General features: G+C 34.2%; 1 protein-coding gene across 3 annotated transcripts in view; it reads right to left on the reverse strand.

The window, feature by feature from the left end:
• The window catches only part of Dh31 (diuretic hormone class 2), a 94,811-nt gene extending 79,307 nt beyond the window's left edge, over positions 1-15,504 (reverse strand). For all 3 annotated transcript variants that reach the window (XM_074099120.1, XM_074099121.1, XM_074099118.1), the window contains exon 1: positions 15,445-15,504. The gene's annotated coding sequence lies outside the window, so the exon portion shown is untranslated. The remainder of the gene's footprint in view (positions 1-15,444) is intronic.
• Between the last annotated feature and the right edge of the window lie 4,387 nt (positions 15,505-19,891).

Raw genomic sequence — 19,891 nt, forward strand, 5'->3', positions numbered from 1 at the left:
ATGGACCCGAATATTCCATATTGCGCTTTCATTACCTATGATATTCGAGGTAGATTTCTAATTAGGTTCAAGAGGTCCTTACAAGCATCAACTTCTAAAACTATGCTCGTATAGACAGTAACAACACAACACACTAGACAAGACAAAATTTAGACAAGTAACGATTAGTAACGATTACCGAAACTTGCATTTCCTCAAGCAGTATTCAAATTCTGGACAAGAACCCTTAAATCAATTACTTACACAAACTAATTTCTTACAAGAACTGGCTAAGCAACTTGCTGTTCTCAGTTTCTCTCTATCCTGTTGGGTCGGTAAGAAAGGGACGGACTCAGTGAAAATTTTAGCTATTCTATGTGGTGTTGGTGTTGGTTTATGAATGAATGGAGCCAAAGATCGGAAAAGCATAGTAATGCACCTGAGAGGCCTATAAATATTTTGCTGTAGTTAAACCTTACCAAAACGAGTATAAAACAGCGACAAAAATAGGCCAAGAATAGGCCTTGTCATCTTTTACAGATGATTCAAGGAGCATCACGACGACACTTGCGCTCGTGACTAAAAAGGCCGATCCGGGATAGGATCCCTGACCACACTCGCGACAACTGTATTTAAATTATAATATAACCAAAGAAATTCATATTTACCTTCATGAACAAGAATGCTACGTTAAACATGTCAGTAGCAGTAGTAGCAAATTCCGACAACTGACTGACACAACAAGAGTGACGTGAGAAATCATGTATGCAAAACAGTTCACTTACTCTCTAAGACTTTCAACTATATTACTCTTCACTTGCCGCCGTTGTTTTCATAGTACAGGTAAATTCATCCCGGTAGTCATAGATTGCGGCTCCACTGAATTACGTGTGATGTGGTGTAACATTGAAGTCCCGTAATGTACTGCTACTCGGATTACATTCTCGCAAACCCTTTACCATATAAACGAGATAATATAAACACGTTATAAAGCCTGGTAATGTGTAAAGCTGTTTACTTGAAATGTCGGTACATTTTGTCTCGCGACTCGATTATAATAAAAGCAAACGCTTAGGACTAACGATATTTAACGTGAAAACTCCAAAAATGCACGAACGAAAATATTATTTCGTTTTATTGCGGTACAAATTGGAAAAAGCACTTGAATGGAACGTAATACTAAAAGACAGTCTTTTAAATGGAGATGTTTATTCTACGAACCTTAAAGAACGTAGTGTGTATCAGCCAGTATCTGATGCATACTAAGCTTTCTATTTCGTGATGTACCAAATTGACGACAAGTAACTGTATAAAAGGGAGGACCCATTTACATAGAAGGTACCCTACCCACACATTTTTACACTGCTATCTACTCGTGTTTCGTCAGAATATTTCTAGATCTATCCGTCTATGTTCAATATTACTATTTAATGTAATTCAAGGACCAAAGCTAGCTCGAATTAAGTACTAAAGAAACAAAAGTACTACGAGTATCTTCCAAACCTTCAATTTATCGAATGGGCTACGACCACAAAAAATGTTTTTAATTTCATTCTCTTGAATGATTGAATTTTTTAATCCCGCCAAATTTTATGTTCGTTGTTTTGGGCGGAATTAAAATGTTTACTCATTGATATATGTTCCAAATTTCGACACAATGCGATTAATGTTTTGCAATTTGTTTACATACAGAAAACAATGTTTTTGTGAAAGCGTTTATGATTTAAGTTATGAAAAACGAAACGAAAACGGGTTATTGCAAATTTTTCTCTAGTTATACCTACATACTTAAGCCCGGTTTGCAAAACGGAAGCAATAATGCACTATCCGTAAACTTAAACCAATTGTCACATAGATATTTCGTGCAAAAATATGACGATCGCGTTAGATAGATAGATAGATACCTACTATGTTTTAATGAACAAAATACTCATCATGGATAGATAGGAGCATTAAGTATACTTGATATATCAGGACCAATGAGGTTATCATTGATCACAATATTGCATCTGCGCAAAGTTATCATAATATTTAGTGTGTAGCAGTGTTTTCCATAAAAATGTATTGCTACATTAAAAAGGAAAAAGGGTCACCTTTACAGCTCTATTAACACTTCTCCAAAGTAAACCTTAAAATAAACACTAAAACGTTAACAACACAGCGTGACTGTAACCAAAAATCCCTTTCGCGCCCTTAAAAAGAAATGTGTCCGTAATTAACATTAAAACTAGGAGTAAGCCCGCTTTATGTGCACATAGGGCGCGATAACTTCACTATTTATATACACTATTTATCCACAATGGCCTCTGAGGAATCTTTTCACGTGCCCTTTATTCTGTTTTCTTGGGATATCAAATTCGAGGGAATGACCTTAGGCATTCGCCGATGCGGTACTACATCTTTACACTGTATAGACCGATGCATTGAGAAGTTAGATGCTTTTGCAGTGGGCCTCGTAAGAAGGTTAAAGGTTAACCAAAGAACAATGAAAAGAGCTTTAGTTGAAGTATCTTCACGAGACCGAAACAGAACTACAAAGGTCAGTAGAAGAACTGAAGTTACCGGCATAGTTTGGGAAATTTCACATCGTAAGTGGTATTGGGTGGCACATTGTTTGTAAAATTGATGGCTTTTTGGGCCTGAAGATTCTAGAGTGGCGACCGCGTGCACGAATGATCTGGTAATGACTACCAGATTCCGCTGACTACGTAGCACCAAACCGCACGTCGCGGCGTGGTGAACCTTGGAGGAGATTTATGTACAGCAGGGTATACTCGTATCTACTGCCTGTATCGTTTCGAGATAATTTGTAGTGCCCTGCTGTTCCAATGGAAGACCAGTGTCGGCTGCAAGGCCGACATCATGCTGAGTTGAGAACATTTCGTTACAATTTGTCTCTATCTCCTTTAAATAAAAACTTTGTAATTAATAAATCCAAATCCAAATTGCCGAAGGGGAAATATGATAGGACACTTGATACGACACGACAATTTCTTTCTTAACCTACTGGAAGGCAAAATAGAAGGAAAACGAGGGTAGGGGAAGACCAAGTTAGACCTATTTTAACCAGGTGAAGGAAAGGGTGGGTGTCTTGTCGTATCAGGAAGTCAAACAGCTGGCCAAAGACCGTGCGGAGTGGCGATTACTCCATCGACAAGAGCATGGCTCTTAAATTTAAGAAGAAGAAGAATTAATAAATAGTTTTCATTCCTTCTTTCTTTCTGTTTGTTTCTGGTCTTGGCTGGGATTCTCTCAAATAGGTACTCTGTATGAAAAACTACGGCAGTTGGATACTTAAATTATAATGATAATAGTTGATGGAGCGTTGGTATCAGGAAACGTATTTATAGCTTGGTCATTATTATAACATATTCAAAGCCAGTGCCAAAAGAAGCCGACTTCTTCACAAATAAGTTTGAAGTTAGTAAACATTGCCTTTGACATTAATTGATTGCGGAAAAATGACTGTCATATAGCCATTAAGATATCCTAAAATCTGTTGGTCATCCTGCTTTTCATGCAAAGGTTATCGAACTCTTTTAAATGGGAGATAAAATATCACGCACAGGCTTAACGGATTTTTAAAACTGGATGTGGATATAAGCATACGTTGGTTTTAACGTTACGTATTCACGATATAAATTCAATTTTATAGAAAAATGTTTTTACTTAGTACTTTCGAATATTAATGAAATAGACGCTTCCAAAACCCAATTAGAAACAATTCCTGGTATTAAAGTAAGAAAAATGCATGAATAGCCTGTCAGCCAGAAATTAACAGCTCCTATTATTTTTTCTTGTGAATGGCGCACTTTTCGATTACGAAAAGAAAGTAATGAACAACTACTGAATCGCTATACTGAGCAGACGATTAGGCGATTAGAAAACAATAATTTTAAATAATTATTAAAATTTAAAACAGAAAACAACACGCGAATACACAAGACATACTCGGAGGCGATTCTAGAACGAAATAGCTATATAGCCGCCGCACCCGCTCGCTCGCCAGAGAACGCGTTTGACAAGACCTGAATGCCTGGTGCCTGGGCAACTCTGTCCGCGCAGTAATGCTACGCCTATTATACAGTTTGCGATAATTAAGCGACAGTCGCTTTTTCGAGACGATATCATAATACTTATCAACTCTTTGGCGAATAGACTGTGTAGTATATTTGCACAAATTAATGTACAAAGAAATGGGATCCATCACAAAATACTCGTATATTTTTAAAAGGAAATTACAGAGGAAACAAATATTAGTTTTATTCCCTTGAGCTGGCTTTGTTATTATGTAGTTGTTACTGTAATACACCTGACAGAGTGATTGTGATACGGGAAATTACTAGAGTTGAAAAGTCAAATGAAGAAAATTTAACAATTCAAAGGCAATAAATTGTGTACATAGGAATATGTATGTTTAAGTTTCATTTTGAATACAACCCTTTTTTGCTGCCTCTACTTTTTGTTTAAGTACTTGCATTGTTATTCAAAGGGAGCGGGTCAAAATTCGGTTGCAAGATTTGACCCGCATATACATTCAAACATTGCAAGTTAAATAAAAGCTTTCAAAAATCACTACGTGCTAGTACAATAAAAAAAAACTCTAATTTTTACATTCATCCTAGCAATATTATAAATGGAAAAGTCTGTAAAGTTGTTTGTTACTCTATCATGCTTAACTTCTGAACCAAATGATTTAGATGAAATACGAGATAGTTTATTTCCTGGGTTCAGGACATAGGATAATTTTCATTCCTGGCATATAATATAATTGTATGACAGCGATAAACGAATTCTTCGCAGACGAAGTCACGGGCCACAGCTAGTGTATAATATTAGATATGATTGGTCATATAAATAATACGGCATTTATTTGAAAACTCCTGAATTCAACATATCCTACAAACGTACTGTTTTGAAAAAAATATAAATACACCTGCGAACAATGTTAAGCGAGGAAAAAAATTAACCGAATAAAAGTTTAATTATTAAAGATGAAAAAAAACTGTCTTTTTCTAAAATGCTTTTCTGCAGCAAATATGGCGCTACTTGCGTGTGACGTCACATGCTAGTATTTATTTGTCTGTCCAATCTTGAATTTCATCATAAAAAAAAATTTCCTTTCGATAATGTTATGCATATATATGCATAAACAAGCAGTGATCCATAAAAAAAACAGTGAAAACAACAGTAAAAAAAATCTGAAAAAGTTATATTTCCCGGTACCAGGTGATTCCAAAATTGTAAATCCCCATAGTAATCCGCTAGTGAAAACCTCACGGAGCAGGTAAATCAACGCGTACCTTCGAAATATTGGAAATACAGTCCCAGAGGCATGTGAATTGTGAGCTATGCGAAAGGTATTCAAATTGAAAGGGGTCAAAATGATTCAGTTAGACCCTTGGATCAGAACTGAGGTCAATAAGTGAAAGTGTGAGTGTTCGACTTTAATTTTTTGTACACACTTGGGTGTTCACTTCTATGCTCGTCTAGATGTAGATAAAAAAATGTACTATAACATAACCCACACATTACGGCTACTAATCTATATATATAAAAGAAGAAACTGACTGACTGACTGACTGACTGACTGACTGACTGACTGACTTATAGATCAACGCACAGCCCAAACCACTGGGGCTAGAAACTTGAAATTTGGAATATATGTTCCTTAATAGATGTAGACGCTCACTAAGAAAGGATTTTTCGAAATTCCCACGGGATAGGGAAATATCTAAACTTTTTTCGCTTCTTTGTTTGTAGTCGAATCTCTGAAACTATTGAGCCGATTTTAAAAATTCTTTCACCGTTAGTAAGCTACACTATCCTTGATTGACATAGGTTACTTTTTATCCGGGATAATGCAAAATTCCCGCGGGATAGAAATAAATTAATTCAATTACGGAGCTGATTTAAAAAATTCTTATGTGATATGACTATCCCCAAATGACAAAGGCTACTTTTTCTTCGGGAAATTACAAAATTCCCATGGGATAGAAAAAACTGAATGCAACTTCGGGGATGATTTTAAAAATTCTTACATCAATAGAAAGCTACACTATTCCTCATTAGTTTAGACTACTCTTCTTCGGGAAAATGCAAAATTCCCGCGGGATAGAAATAAGTGAATTCAACTTCGGGTCTGATTTTAAAAGTTCTTTCAACAAAAGTAAGCTACAGTATTCCTGATTGACATAGGATAGGTACGTTTTTCCGTGAAAATGAAAAATTCCCGCGGGATAGAAATAAGTAAATTCAACTTTGGCACTGCTTTTAAAAATTCTTTCATATGATATGACTATCCTCGATTGACATAGGCCACTTTTTTTTCGGAAAATCCAAAATTCCCATGGGATAGAAAAAACTGAATTCAACTTCAGAGCTGATTATAAAAATTCTTCTACTAAAATAAAGCTACACTAATTGCTGATTGGTATAGATTACTCTTCTTTGGGAAAATGCAAAATTCCCGCAGGATAGGTACATAGAAGTAAGTAAGACAATCCAAATTCGGAGCTGATTTTAAAAATTCTTTCACTAATAGTAATCTGCAGTATCTCTGATTGACATAGGCTGCTTTTCTACAGAAGAATGCCAAATTCCCGCAAGATCGAAATACATAAGTAAATTCATCATTGGGGTTGATTTAAAAAGATATTTACCAATTGGGAGCTACATTATCCCTGATTGGCATACGCTACTTTTCTCCGGGAAAACGTAAAACTCCCGCGGGATAGCAAAAAGTGAATTCAACTTCAGGGTTGATTTATTTATAATTGTATACCTAACTCTACCTGAACAGTACCTGACTGGCTGACTGACAGACAACGCATAGCCAAAACTACTGGTGCTAGAGACATGAAATTGGCATAGATGTTCCTAAAGTTATAGAGAGGTGCACTACGGAAAGATTTTTAGAAAATCCCATGGAATGGAAGATATCTGAACTTTGTTTGTTTCTTTGTTTGTTGGGGATAATCTCTGAAACTACTGAGTTGATTTAAATAATTCTATTACCAATAGAAAGCTAAAATATGTCTCTCATCGACAATTAAGAATACTAAAATAGATCATAACAGTAATTCATGTCCCGCGGGGACTTTACAATTTCTCGAGATACAATCCTATATCCTATATTGTGTAGGAAGTCGCCGGCAAAAGAAACGCGTAGTACTTTAACGTTTCAGCGAAACAGGGTTTCAGAGTTGGTACGAATTATGAATGAATTATTACGTATAGAGGTTGATTTTTGAATTCCAAAATGTGCACCATCTGTCTAAAACAACGTCTTACTGTATTTATATTTCCATGAAATCCTCCAAAAAATCAATCAAAACACGAAAAAAAGGATCGCAGAAAGTAAATGTATGTTAATTGTTACCCCAAATTTAACGCGAGCGAAGCCGCGGGCAACAGCTAGTTTATAATACGATATACAAGTGAATAAACACAAGAAGACTTTATCTCCATACGAAACATTTTTTTTTAAATAATTTTAGTGTTTTTCCAGTTGTATCGTATGTAGTCAGTAGCATTAATGAAACTGATATTTGTATCAGAAATATTGATTAATATGTTTGCAGTACCTACCATGTTTTATTATTTGTTTGGCAAAGTCTCCTCCTAACGCCTAATAAGGTTTTTTTTTCTTATAATTCCAGTTCTTGACAATTGACACTAATATTTTTCCGTAGTGAAAAATCATAGCAGTGACACTCAATTTTTAAATTAGTGACTTAATTTAATCCCTTCTTAGTGCACTTATATGATTCTAAATGAATATATTTGCAGTTTCAAGTACCTAGCTTCAGTGGTTCAGGTTTTGCGATGTCGACAGTCAATGAGTTACCTTACTCTCCTGTAGGTAGGTAAATATCTATATACTCAAACGTATCATGAATGATTAATTCAAATAATGCTCTTCTTCCTCAAATTTTAACACGTAAAAGCCGAAGGAAATTCGAATTGACGAAATGATTGAGATACAGCTAAAATGACAAGGAACGGAGACGTCTTTAGGTAAATTGTAATAATATATCCTTTCGACGTATGAAAATTACAATATTTTTTATCGCAGAAAAAACGCGGCGAAATGGAATTATTGTGTGAAGAGATTAGTCGTACGATGTTACTTGCGTTCACGTAAGAAGAAAATATAAATATTATTGTTGGGGTACGACGGTATAATATATTGTAGAAATTAAATATGGACGCTACTTTTTTATAACTGTTTTTTTTTAGAATAAGTAATATTATTCTACTTTACTAGGGTGGGTAAGGATGATTTTTTACTTCCACAAATACACATATATAAGTAGGGAGTTCAATGGTTTCAATTTGCTCAAGTTTTCAATTGTATTAACTTTTCGATAAAGTTACAAAGCCAACAAAGGTTAACAAAAGAAAATTAGTCCGAAGAAAGAGGCAGTATTTGACTTAGTTGCCGACTAAATGTACCTACTTACCCCGGTTTCTGGGTAAAAAAATATTAGCCGAAAGGAAAAAGAAAAGTATTTTTCCATCGTATTTTATTAAATTAGTAAAATAATCCAATAGTAGTTGCAGTTCAATTATTTTAAATTGCGAATTTATTTAGGCTTTTTAGGGCTTCATTTCATACCCAAACGATACCAAACAAACAGGATCCTATTAACCTGTCCTCTCCCAGAGGCACAAATTTGTGCCAAAATTCCTTTGATCCTATTATCCTGGGAGATGACAGATTAATAAACCTCCACTGTCTGTTTGTCGGTTCGTCCGCCAATCTGTCAAGTTATTATGTACTAACACCAAGTGTAAGTGCGAGAACGAAAAACCAATATAATGTTATTTATGATGCGAACATGACTTCATAATCAGAACAAAATGCTACTCGTAACATGTCCGTAATAACATCGAAAACGTAACACATTCTTTGTTCAGTTCCTTGAGACCTTGGAATATAACTTACGAGGAGAGAGAATATTAATATAAACCGCGTGATGCGTGATGTATACCTAGTTGTAACAAACAAAAGTGTTTGGACGGAATTAGATAGGCTGTCAAAAAAAATTTTGCTTTATTTCAGTATATTTATTTAATACTTATTACTAAGTAGATACGTACTTTTTTTTAAAGTGTAGTTTTATTGTGTTTATTATACCTAAGTCCAGGACGAGAAGTGAAGATGAAGTGCGTCAAAGTTTGAGAGAGGAGGCCCGTGACGTCACAGGTACGTCATTTTCTGATGATCTAACTGAAGAACTAATTAGAATAATTTAGGAAACTAGATTTTTAGAACTACACGCTTAAAAAGAAAAAAAAATGCTAGTGGATTTTACAATCTCTATCGCTTCAAAACCATTTAGGCCACCTTAAATACGTCACAAAATATCATAACTTAAATTAAGCTTGTTAGTTGGAATATTCGCGAACGTCATCACACGTGTTGCACGCAGCGTGCCAGCGGATGTCAACTTCATGCACGTATCCTGTCTATGATTGTCTTATCTGTGCAGGTCCGCTGTCACAGGTTTCGTCACAAACTAATTTGGATTAACACTGGCCACTTGCAAAAAGTATAATAGTAAAAGTGTAGTTTGAGTGATGTTCAAAGTGTGTTTACTAACAAAACCATAAGTATTAAATGTAAATTATGAAATTACTTTATTGACGTTTTACATTTTAATTTTGTTTTAATTTGTATTTTTGTTTAATTTAGTTTAGTGTTAGATTTATCTTTAGTTTATAAGGTAATGTAAGTGTTGAAACTGTATAATTTTAATAAATTTTATTAAAATTAAAATATTTAGTTATCTGAGATTATACTGATAGTTCTTTCTTACAAAACAACAATTCGGAATACCTACCTACTATAACGTAAAAAAATGTATATTTTATCAAGATGGACCTAAAAGAGCCCGCATTCCAACGAGGGCAGTTAAGCACAAGCAATTGAATAACAAAATCATAATTCTATATCACTTAAAAATAAGCTCTCAGAAAAAATAACGCATGTGCATAGGAAATTTCTAACACTAAAGTACGTACCAACTTACAACTACTTACAAGTGTAAATATGAGTACTTACGCATGTTTTTTTTTATTTCATGTTCATTTTTAATTGGATAATGTGTAGGTATCGAGGACAATAATTTAAATGTCAGTATGTTGTTAAATCTGGTTGCTAGGATAAAACAAAATGAAATAATCGAGGGATTAAGACACCGGAAATTCAAATGTAATGCAAATTAAGTGCTGAACGTGGAGATTAAGATTAAGACTGCTTTAGTTCATACGTCGGTGCGTCTGCCACTTAGAACTAAGAGGCTTTTTCATTTACGTCCAAATAAGAGAACCAAGTGCGTATCACGTTTCAAACTGTGAGATCTCAATTGGAATTCAAATTTAAAATACGTCGTTCGCAAAATCAGTTTTTGTCTCAAATTAAGCCCTAGGACAGATCGTGTAAAGTAAGAACAGAACAGGGTAAACGTTTTCTTAGTTGCCCTTTTGTGCTAGGAGCCTGTGGAATGTGGGGAAAATATCTGACAAATACCTCAAGGAAGGACGGTTTACCTTATAATAGCATACCATATCTACAAAGGCTCAGAAGTCACTAATTACAGATCTCTTGTAATTTCATCTTCGTCGTCGTTTCTATTAAGATAATGTCGCATAAAGTAATACTTGTTGGTATTTTTATCTCTAGTTTCTTTGTACTTCTTTGACTAGTTAATGGTAAACCATACATATAAAGTCAAAGTTGACATGTATAGTTAAAGGTCAATTCAACCTTGTTTACCGGTTTATTAATTGGTGAATTCTAATTTCAAATTTCAGGTAAAGCTTAACCTGTGTTTTTTTTTCTTAAAACATACTTGGTTTGATTCCCAGTGATGGTCTTATTTTTCTGGTTTTTCTGTGCATCTATATTTCAGTTTGTATTTTCAAAAATTACTAAATTAAACGGTCGTTAATAAACTTTGTTTTTACCTCGAATAAACAATGTGATTTAAGAGATCAATCTTCATTCTTACGTGAGATAAATTGCTCACATTATATTTTTTACTTTACCTATAAGAACCGAGAGCATGAAGCGCCCAAAAAATGTCAAATCGCATCATAATTTCAGCTCACAATTTCCGTCAGGTAATTGTCACATTTGGACAACTGCTTTGAACTTTACGGCAAGTTAAAATGTAAACGAGGCATTAAAGGCATGAAAGGGGTCTCATTTCAAATACCGTCTTCATAATTTTTGTATAACTTACTTGCGTACGCTTCTGCCGTTCCTATTCGACTTGTTCTGTTTTACGGTTGTTAATTTGAAGAATGTTAAGGAATAATAATTTGTCGACTTAACATTTTATACACGACAGAGCATTAGTTGAATGTGTTTACATAATAATATCTAATACATAATTAAATTAAATATGACATATTTAATGTACCTACTCATAAAGTAGACCAAATAATGTTTTTATGATCATAATGTGTAAATTCTTTTGTTCCAATTACAACATTGAAGAAATAAAAGTTATGATTTAAAAAATCAAAGAAACTGTTAGCTGAACAAATCTGTTCAAGGATCTCACTACACGAATACTAGTCTTGATAGGGTTCAGTGCCTCAAAAAGGGAATAAAAAACCCCTGTAAACTCACTTCGTTGTCTGTAGAGGCTCTCTTTACCATGTTGAAATTAATACAGAGTTAGGGCTATAGTTTTCTGCAACCATAAAATATGAAGTTCCGGAGTATTTACTTCCGATTGACATAGAATTTCGAAGAAAAAGAGTATTTTTTTATAGGAATACAAAGGAATATAAACCCGTTCTTTGCTTGCTTTCAATTTTGCGCAGAAGCCTCGGTGCTTTTAACCATTTTTAGGGTTCCGGAGCCAAAATGGAAAAAACGGAACCCTTAGGTATAGTTTCGCACAGATATATATGTAAACTATGCCGACAAAATGGTACAATAAAAAATTCAAAAAAAATCGAGCGTCTCCCCCCCCCCCCTTTAAAATCTAAACCGGTGGGTGGAAACATTTGAAAAAATTCCGGATGGTAGTAAGTATATCAAACTTTCAAGGAAAACTATAACGGCTAAGTTTGCTTGAGAACTATTAGTAGTTTAAGAGTAAATAGCAGCCTAAGGTATAAAATATATCTAAACTTGGAAGATTCCGTATAAAATACGAAATCCTTAGAAAAATATTACTTATTTTTTTCGTAATGGCTACGGAACTTTATCTCGAGCGTGTCCGACATGCTCTTGGCCGGTTTTTTTCCTCACACTGCTGTGCATATTCACTTTCTTTAGTAAACAGTGCACTGCTCATTTGCACGCTACATTAGCACGTGGCAATTAATGGGTAACAGAGGTAATACGAGTAAATTTATCTCAAAGCGCATAGCATTCTTCTATAGACATGCTTTGTTGGTCAGTGCCTTCAAAGGCCGTATTATCTAACGTTTCTGGGCATTTTCAGAAAAAGTTGTTGTAATGACTTTTTTTAAGATTTGTATGAAATTTCGTTTTCCTACTCAGAATCAGGAGCACTTTCGATTGTAATAGGAAAAAAAAGTGTCCCCGGTTTTTCATATAATTTTGTGTTTACACTACCGCCACAAAAACGTGTATGAAAACGGTAACGTAATGTAATAAAAAACCTTGGGACACTTTTTTCTCCTATTACAATCGAAAGTGCTCCTGATTCTGAGTAGGAAAACGAAATTTCATCCAAATCTATAAAAAAAGTAATTTCAACAACTTTTTCTGAAAACGCTTCTGACGTTCGCAATGAAAATGAAAAAATAAACATTTAAGACAAAATATCACTATACAAACGAAAAAGGAAAAGTAAAACTATGTGCCCGAAATGGTCCCGCCTCAGCATAAATGCAGACTCCTCGGATGGAGTCAGCGCTGGTCTTCCGGTGAAACCTTCCCAATCAAATGACAGTTTTAGTAGGTATGCGAAATCTGTCATTTGATTACGATCGAAACGTTAGACAATACGGCCTCAGATCACCGTACGTTCTTTCAGTAATATATTATGTCGGTAAGTCATCTGAGCAGCTAGATATCGAAGCGCTTGCTGCTAATCTGCTACCGCATGTGTGGCCTTAACCTAAGTTAAGTGCCTATATGTATGTACAGTCATAAGCAAAAAGATAGATAGATATTGGTGCTAATGACTGTACCTCAGTTTAGAGAGTTATGATAGGGGACTAAAGCGTAGAATATTAATTACTTATTAAGTTCTAATCCTTGTTATCACTTTAGTACTGGGTCACTTTGGGGAAACCCCAAAGTTTGAAATTAAAAATTATAACCGCCTATACAAATTAACAAATTTGATACAATATTTATTTCATGTATTTGTTGTATACTTAAATCATATACTCGTACATAAAATAAGGTCAGTCTATAATGCCTTGTAAGGGCACACAATAACAATTTGATTTATATTTCATACAAAAAAATATAATATATACAAAATTATGGTACTTATGTCAATTACACAGTAGTCATGGATTAAAACGATTAAATTTACAGATTTTAATTCATACCTACAAGCTATTAAAGAATTAGATTATTAAAATATAGATCATTATTGATTCTCTCTATATAATATATCCTCTATATTAGTACAAAAAATAATATTTTGGGTATCATGCATTCGGGAAATAACGCTACACCATTGTAATAAATATTACTAGAAACGGTTACATTATATGACTATAAACGAGAAAGATTGTTTTATTTCGATGGCTGTTATTCCGAGGAACAGTGGCTAAAATTGGGAACATGTTTGTTAATACAAAAAAATAAAAAAATGGCATCTATTCATTTCACCAAAAACTTTATGTTTAATTTGGCCATATGAATTTTATTTTGAAACTATGAACTGTTCAGGATTTTTTTCAAAACCATTGGTACCTATCCCCGTAGGTTAGATAGGTGAGTTTTATAAAAGTCCTGAACGGACAGTTTCAGAATAAAATACCTTTGGCCAAATGCAATACTTGTAAAAAAATGTTTTGGTTATAGTACCTAAACCAAATAAAATATTAGACTAAAGCCTAAATAAGATAGTCTGGCTGTCTGGTATTCCTCATCCCGTCGCAAAAGCCTGTCTCACCGAGTATTTTGGGATAAGCTGCTCAACTAATTGTAATTTTGGTTTGATTGCGGCGTAATTCACAAATGAACCACGCCGTACCGTATTCACACACAGCATTATGTATGTAATTTTAACCGAATTTATTGTTCGATTGGGTTAAGTTTCTGTGTCGATTTATATGTAACTCTGGTTGCGTTAGGAAGTAAATTTTATTAGATTATATTAGATTTAATAAATGAGTTTAGTTGTTTAAAAAAAAGGTTATTTGAATTAGATTAGTGTGTCTAATAGTTAGAATAAAAGCTTTGGTACAGTATATTAAATAGAATGAATAAGGAAGTTAATGTTTCCATGAATTAGAATTAATCGGAATAAATTATTGTATCGAATAATTACAAATGAACTTGTTGCCACTGTATATTGGAATTGATAAATAAATTCTTTTTTATATCTGGGTTTAGCATATTTTCCTTAATTATCTACAAAATGAAGTATAAGTGACTCAATTTGAGTTTCAATGATACAAATCTTAGATACCTTTTTTATAGTGTTTAAATATTTCTCACCAAGCTACGGCTATTTTACGTCGGTTCTATAAAATTATTTCAACAAATCAAAATAATTGAAGCACTTATATTTTTATTCTGGTGTTTAATAAAGGTTTTAAGTTACTGTTAGCGTATAAACTTGGACGATAAGTACGAGCATTAATGAGAGCAGTTGGCGAACTCGGTATAAGTTGGCAGCATAAAGTTGGGATCATTTCTATATTAAGGGATACGTAAAACCACTTTAATGATGGAAAAAAAACCTTTTTTAGTTAGTTTTATAAAATACTTTTAAGGTTTCAGGGGAACTTTATGTTGATGTACTACCTACCTATGTTGTATTTTAAAGCTGTAATAGTTTCTTATAAAAATGTTCGTTATATCTAAAAAGCGTAATTATTTAAAACATCGTAGGTCTAGACAACAGAATTACAGACTTATATTTAATTTGTTAATAATTGAATTCTTACCTAGTTAAAAAACTTGCGCTACGACGAAAAACAACAGAAACCTTTTCGTATCAATGAATTTCACGGATATTTTATTCTTTATCAAAAAGTTTTTAAGTTCAAATACTTTAATGAACTTAACAGAAACGTTATCACAGTTACCCTCCAACTCTTCTTTATAAAGCTAAATGATAAAACTTTTTTTGTAAATTAAACCACGCTACAAAATACTTTCGTAAATCACTTAGGAACTTAAACTTCGTGAAACTTTTTTTATCAGACTTGATCGTCACCAAAAAACTGGCACAGATTTTTCGTACATACAGGCTGGTCACTTTTTCGGAAAAGCAATGGACTTACCTGAGTATGTTGGTTGGGTAGCTTGAACGTCGACCACGAACAGAAGGCAACAAGTGTTGTGCTCCCACCGCCCAAGCCTTATATAGGGGCTGGCGCCGCCCATCGCCCGGTGGGCGGCGTTCGCACTAATACACTTTGCACTTCAATTTGACAAATCAAAATTATGTGATATTCAATTTTGGTAAGGTTTTTAATTCGTTTGCTACGTAAAAGACTAGTTCTTTTTTATTTATTTTCTTCAAATACCTACCTCGGATTTGGTATAACGTTTTTTCTTAATAGATTTAAATATTCGTTCAAACTTTGACTATATTGTTTCCAAAGTATACGGCAAAATAATTTAAATAACGGTTAAGACATTTTAAATATCAATTTATAAAAAAAAATAGGAGGATCACCATACATTATTATTTAATAACATATTTTTGCCGTTAAAGTTAAGGGCTACAGTTAAAAGATTTTAGCTCACTTCTTACGGACCCTTAATCTTTCATTCGTAACTTTTTCCTTTAATTTGCACGTACTTTCAAATTTAATACGAAAAAGCAATTTATATTAAAACGTTATCAATAAATTGATCGCCTTTTCTGAAAACATTGGTTACTCGGTAAAAATTGTGGGATCTCATTTGACCTGATATGTCCTTATCGCCCAAATAACTGCCCTGACAATGTATTTGTCCAACCCCTTTTTACCACGACGCTGATAGAAAATCCTACAAATAGTACGCAAAATACAAGGCAAGGCCATTTTATATAGGTAATAAATTTTTACTTCACTAAAAAATAAAGGAAAGGTTTTTACTTTAAAATAATTATTGTGAAATACTGGCAAAGTGAGAGTCATTTAGTTGTCATAATTATGTTCTAGGGACCACTTTGAGTCTCTTTTTGGTTTAGTGGTGGTTGAAACCATTTTTTTGTGAATCGGCCTGTAGTTATTTTAATTTAAACAACGTGTCATAAAAGCTAATACTTTAATAAGTTTATACTTAGTTATAAAAAAATAGTTCATTGTAATACTTCTTTATGCCCATAACAACAAACAATGGTAGTTCTCATTTTTGACTCACTTCATAATGTCTGTCCAGCGCAATGAGCAATTTATGAAAAAATTATAATGACTAAATTAACTTATTCCGACTTATCTAATTGCCTCAAAACATAATAGGCTTGAAAGGGTTTCATGTAAATCTCAATTTATTTCAATATGTTACTGATATTTGCTAAGTAGTAGAGGAATTTCTTTTTAACTATTTATGTAAAATGCCTGGAGAACCTAGTCACAAACGTGCAAACTAAGCAAAGCTTGTGCCATGGGTACTAGTGAACGGATAAACATACTTATATTGATAAATTCATGCTTAAATATATATTAAACGTCCAGGACTCGAGAATAAACATTCGTATTATTCATAGAAATATCTGCCCCGACCGGAAATCGAACCTGGGACCTCAAGCTTCATAGTCAGGTTCTCTAACGACTTGGCTATCCGGTCGTCAAAACTATATTCTGTTTCCCAGAGTCGCAAACTGTTCATACTACTTAAGTAATTAGATAGATACATACCCATTGTTAAATACCATAAGACATGAGAACAAACATTTTTATACAAATATCTGCCTCGACCGGGAACCGAACCCAGGACCTCAAGCTTTGTAGTCAGGTTCACTAACCCCCGGGGTCGATCGACCGAACAAAATACTTTTTCGAACTGATCTAAATTCTAACTTAGGTATATTTTCTTGCAAAAACGACGATAAAAGACAGCCTGAACCTAAATTACAGGGCACCCCGGAGTTGTAGGTAGTTTTCAGAGAAATTCCTGGTACTCTTATCACGTTACGCACGTTAAGTTACGTTAAGGTACGTTTTAACTAGTTTTAAGTTTAGTGTTTTGTTCAATATTTTCAGCATTCGTTTTTGGCGGTTTTATGTTTTGTCCTGATGAGTAAAAGCAGTTCAATTTGTCACCTTTTCTGATGTACAGTCCGGTCGCGGAATGAATAGGTTGTCCAACCTTAGGTCTGTTTTTAGGTACTTGCTCAGTATAACTGCTTTATCGACCGAGTATGACATATTCCATCATAATGCGTGACATCACAACGTGTGACACTTTTTAGTACGGCGTGGCATCACGGGCCCTTTATTTTACCCCAAAAACTACCCAATTGATAATACTAGTGTAAAGTGGAACTGCATCTTTTTCTGAAAACTTAACTTACGAATGCTAAAGTGAAGGATGCTCACACAATTATAATGTTGCAATTAGCTGACAACCAGATGGCCGAGTGGTTAGAGAACCTGACTACGAAGCTTGAGGTCTCAGGTTCGATTCCCGGTCGGGGCGATATTTGTATGTATAATACGAATGTTTGTTCTCGGGTCTTAGATGTTTAATATGTATTTAAGTATCTATTTATCTATTATATAAGTATGTTTATCCGTTGCCTCGTAGCCATAGTACAAGCTTTGATTAGTTTAGGACTAGGTAAATTGGTGTCAGGTGTCCCATTGATATTTATTTATTATTATTTAGCTTTTTTTAAAATAGTATATCTCAAGAGAAAGAGTATAAAAACCATAGCGTGAGAGTGATAACTCGCAAGTGACACCCAGATGTGAACTCATGGTACGGCCTAGTTTTTCTCAAGACGGACAATAGCGACTATGGGGAGACGATGGACAAACAAAGGAAGATGATTGGACCAGAATGGCTGCGGCGGCGCCCACGGCCCGCCGACATCTCTTAAAGTACCCATTTAGGGGTTAGTACTCGTACGGCGCTTGCCACACAAAATTCACATTATTTTTTAATTATATTACTTACCAGCTGTTGCCCGCGACTCCGTCCGCGTAGAATTCGTTTATAGTTATATTTTAGACGTGAAAAGGTAAGAAATTTTAATATTAATGGAATAATGAGATAATGAGAAATTCTATCTTTAGAGCAGTTTCTACATCCGATCCGAATTCCTAAAAAATATTTGTGTGGTGAAATTGGGTGGTAGAAATCAGTTCCACTTAGTGTATAAACTATCATACAAATCGCTTTCCCTTCCTTCTCCCCATATAGTTTCCCCTTAGTTTTCTCTTTTAAGTAATACTTAGTTTGTACTTCTAAATAGTTTGATTGTATACATAGCTTGTAAACAAACTATTGAATAAATATCGTTTATTATTATTATTATTAAATACGACTACTCTGTACCGTATTTTTACGGTTTCAAATCGGACAGTGTGCGACCGCTTTTATTGTAATTTAAAACTATAACTGCAATCAACATTAAGTAACTAAATGAACAAATATAGGAGTCTAGGCACCGAATACGACTTTGTCCCATTCAGTAATGAGACCCTTGGTCCGTGGGGTCCTATCGCTTTAAAGCTTTTTAAAGAAACACCTAAAAGGTTAGTAAATGTCACAGGAGACCAAAGAACTGGCAGCTTCCTCGGACGAAGAATTAGCTTAGCTATTCAAAGAGCAAACGCTGCCAGCATCTTCGGGACCTTGCCTGAGGAGGCTACTTCAAGTAATGTGATTTAGTACCTAACTTAAGTGTATTATGTTAAGTTAATTCGTCCGCCCACCCTTCAAAATATTGGTAATTTGTTGCAGCTTTTTGTACGGTCGTAGTTTTATCTAGGTATGAAACTAATAAATTGACTAATGTATTAAACACTTAAAAATAAATAACATCAGACAAAGAAGCCCACTTCTTTTTCGAAGACGTTTCAAAATACATAAGCAATACTTATAATTGTCGATGCTGTTAAGTCTCACTAATATTACATCATCATCATCATCATCCCAGCCTATATACGTCCCACTGCTGGGCACAGGCCTCCTCTCAGAACAAGAGGGCTTGGGCCATAGTTCCCACGCGGGTCCAGTGCGGATTGGGAACTTCGCACGCACCATTGAATATTACATGCATAAAATGTTTTTATTAAAAATTACACCTTTGATCTTTGATATACCTAAATAGTTTATTTTTCATATCGCGGTAAATCATTAAAAAAATCTGAAATCAGGCAAGCCATTGATGTCGTGGCTACGTGCGCTGAAGATTTAAGTATGAAAGTTCTTTTGCACTTACTTTTTCAAATGGTGTATACCTAATAGGTATCTCTGGCTGAAATGCAAAATTCTATTCCATTTACTCGCATTACAAACATATTTTTATTTTGTAACATTGTCAAATGTATCGGACATGGCGGTGTTATCTATCGCTGTCTCATGGCACGAGGGCAAAAGTTCCTTGGTAATTGGCCCTTAAATAATTTAACATTTGACATCTCATTCGTGAATGTTCTGTCAATTTAGTATTGTAAAACATTAATTGAAAATTACTTTTAATATGTTTGAAAAAAAAAAATACTAGTTGTGTTTTTAAAAAGTTGCAGAACAGAAGTAGCTCAGTTGTGCCAGTAGAATCGATTCATT

Source organism: Choristoneura fumiferana, chromosome 16 (assembly GCF_025370935.1).
Source record: "Choristoneura fumiferana chromosome 16, NRCan_CFum_1, whole genome shotgun sequence".
NCBI classification, from domain to species: domain Eukaryota; kingdom Metazoa; phylum Arthropoda; class Insecta; order Lepidoptera; family Tortricidae; genus Choristoneura; species Choristoneura fumiferana.